This window comes from Panthera onca, chromosome B2 (genome assembly GCF_046562875.1).
Source record: "Panthera onca isolate mPanOnc1 chromosome B2, mPanOnc1 haplotype 2, whole genome shotgun sequence".
NCBI classification, from domain to species: Eukaryota; Metazoa; Chordata; class Mammalia; order Carnivora; family Felidae; genus Panthera; species Panthera onca.
Genome location: NC_138343.1, coordinates 12,163,080 through 12,166,437, shown reverse-complemented (window position 1 = coordinate 12,166,437; position 3,358 = coordinate 12,163,080). Strand labels below are relative to the sequence as shown.

Genomic DNA, 3,358 nt, shown 5'->3' with positions numbered 1-3,358 from the left:
AGGTTGCCTGCGGACAATGCCAACTGTGGTAGAAAGAACACAAACCTTGGAATGAAAGAGCCTGGAGCTTGAGTTACGTGTCTATCATTGACACATGATGTGAACTTGAGCAAGTTATTTTACCCTCTTTGAGCCTCAATTTCTATACCAGTAAGTTGGGAATAATACTCTATACTGTTGTGAGTACTACCTTGACAGCATATGCAAAATATCTAGTAAAGTGCCTGGCAAAGAAAATGTTCAAGAAATGCTGCCTCACTTCTTCTTCCCGGAATCCCTCATTAGCTGGTCAACCAGAAATTATTGACCAGAAATTATAACCAGAAATTATAATCTCAGGATTATAAAACATCCTGAGAGCTGCAGTTGAAAAGCAGGTCTGGGTGACATCTCAGGATGTTCCATTCCTTCTGCGTCCTCTTCCCTCCCTCCCCACCTCCTTTATCTGACTCTAACGCAGTAAGTAACTCCTTCCAAGTCCTCTTTATAGTGCCTTGCCCCCAGAGGAGACATGAACGTGCATATAGATCACTTCCCAGGGGTGGCCGCTGTTCCCAAGAGAGGTACAAACTCACATCACTTGAATGGTGGATGGATGACCTTGGCTTAGGGTACATTTGAATAGGAAATGCGACAAATATGGTAACAGTTTCATTCAACAGAAAATCCAGGATATTATTTTATATGATTTTAAGAGATTTAGCTGGACTCACTGAAGACAAAACTCAATAGGTTACCAAAAGAATGTTTTGAGGAACATCTTCAACCTTGGAAGTTACAAATATAGTGGTAACTTTTTGTCATCATTTCCTAAGAATGTTATTCCATGATATCGCCTTAGCTCTGTGACGAAAAGACAAAGCTAATGGTTTCCCGTACTGATGGATTGTTATTCTTGCATTCATCAAAAATATACTACATGGCAGCATGGTTAGACTCTCCACCTTCTGCTGTGAAGACATAAAGATGGGTCAGAAATGGACACTATTGTTAAGAAATTTCAAGGCAAATGGTTTTAGAACATTGAGATTCTATCAGGCATTTTGAAAACCTTTCTTTTTTTTTAGGTAAGCTCCATGCCTAAAGTGAGGCTTGAACTCACGACCCTGAGATCAAGAGTCACATGTTCTACTGACTGAACCATCCAGGCACCCCCATTTTGGAAACTGTTCTAATGGATACGATATTGGACCGATAATTGTATTCCTTAGATTGCTAAAAGTCTATAAGCTTCAGGAACTTCAGTCTTTCCGTATATAAAGTGAAAACAAGATAGAGAGCTGTTGAATGGTAGTCCTCAGGATAAAATTGATGTGACACTCCTGAGAAATAAAAAAGCAACTTTGCTGTCATTTAATACCAAAGATATGTATTTCTCGGCCAGGAGCATTCTCTTTAGCACTCGTCACCATATAGGACATACAGGACGCTCTCCCTGCTGTTTCCTAGAAAAGAAAAATCATTGAACTCAGGGCTGAGTGTCAACAGGTTGGCAGGTCTTTGGGTAAATATAATGGAAGAAAATAAAATCAAAAGAAATATGGAAATTATAAAATATTTTTCTATAGCATGGAGCCCTACTGTGCCATAAGGCTTTTGTTTCATTAATGCTTTGACAAGACAGGAAAAATATTTATTGCATAACATTTTTTTTTGCAATGAAAATGACAACTTGCTAGGGCAACGAAAAGACAAAATCACATTTCATTTGGAAAAAAATATATAACCCAAGCTACACTTATCCTGTGGTCTGTCACACCCAGGAATTTCAGGTGATGTAAGAATAACTGGTCGTGTCCCATTCTGGAGTCCTGAGGGCAAGAAGGAGGAAAGGAATAAGGCAGTAGAAGAGAGGCAATGAGTGAGGCTCACAAGAAACTGAAGCCCAGCGAGCTAGGAGCCATCTTGAACAACCTCTGCCAACCTGTCAGTTTTCTGTCTCATATCTTAACTACCTACCATGGATCATAGGGAAATAAGCAATAACACTTCTGTAAATTTATGCTTAGCCATCAGTGGCTACAAACAGTGGCATCAGGGTAAATTCTGTCCTCTTCTACCTCTGGCATCTTTCCTAACAGATTTCTAAAAATGCTCAACTGTCATTTCATTAACGTACGGGTGTTTGAGAATCCGTTGTTCCATTGTCTCATCAAAACCTACAGGTATCCTCAACCCCCTATGCATGCCTGTCTAGAATTTGCAAAGATGAATGCCCACGGCACAAACCTGTAAACTAGGGCAACATTCAAGGGGTAATGATGGTCATAGGAGATATTAGCATCTGAAGGCACAGGATAAACTTCATGGTGTTTGTTTTGCCAGTTTTCCCCAAAGATTTGATTGACAAAATATATATTTTTAAATGTTTATTTATTTTTGAGAGAGACAGAGACATAATGCAAGTGGGTTAGGGGCAGAGAGAGAGAGAGAGGGAGACACAGAATCTGAAGCAGGCTCCAGGCTCTGAGCTGTCAGCACAGAGCCCGACGCGGGGCTCGAACCCACGAGCTGCGAGATCATGACCTGAGCCGAAGTCAGACGCTCAACGAACTAAGCCACCCAGGCGCCCCTGATTGACAGAATATTTTAATTTTAATACAAACATAGTGTGTGTGTGTCTGTGTGTGTGCGCACGCACATGCACGTACATGCCCATGTGCGATAAAAATCTTGCAGCAATTTTAAAGATAAAACAAGAAACTTAAAAATGTTTCAGGCTTACCTGTGACTGCTTCAAGTTCTGATCTCAGACCCTAAGATGTATTCGTTCATTCTTCTTTGCCATTAGGGGATACTTCAGTAGAAATATTTAAAACCCACTTCCCAAAAGAATATAATTTGCTTCCTCCACCATACCAGCCCTCTGTTATACCCTCAAACACTCCACCCACCCCAATATTAGTAAGTGGAGAGTTGTTGCTGAGTTGTTTTGAGAGCCACAAGGTGAAAATGAGTTTTGCAAGGTGTGTGAGGGGACAGGGCAGGGGAGGGGGAAAGAATGTGAAACAATGGAGGGAAGTGTGCCCTCCGAGCAGTGAGAATAAAAACTGACCTCCTCACATCATTAGAGTGAGTAAAATTACATCTCTACTTCTCTGGGAAGAACTTTTAAGGCAGGGGATGGCGTTTTCCAATTCTGGGGAATCAAATTAGCTCCTCAAGTTTCAAACTTCATAGAAACCACTGCAGTGAGTAGAAGATGGAAGCGTGCGATGGGGAGACTTTTATTCCCTCGATTTATCTGTTCTTTGTTTTGGTTCCTAACTGGGTCATTGTATTGGCAGGGGGCCTTCAGTTTCAAACTGTGTCTTTTCACTGTTTCCAGTCATTTTCATTGAAGGGGAAACCTTCCTCT

At 41.0% G+C, this 3,358-nt stretch overlaps 1 non-coding gene across 1 annotated transcript; it reads right to left on the bottom strand.

Moving 5' to 3' along the window:
• Positions 1-1,077: 1,077 nt before the first annotated feature.
• On the bottom strand, positions 1,078-1,150 carry TRNAK-CUU (transfer RNA lysine (anticodon CUU)). The gene has a single exon. It is a non-coding gene; the product is annotated as a tRNA-Lys (tRNA).
• Positions 1,151-3,358: the final 2,208 nt, after the last annotated feature.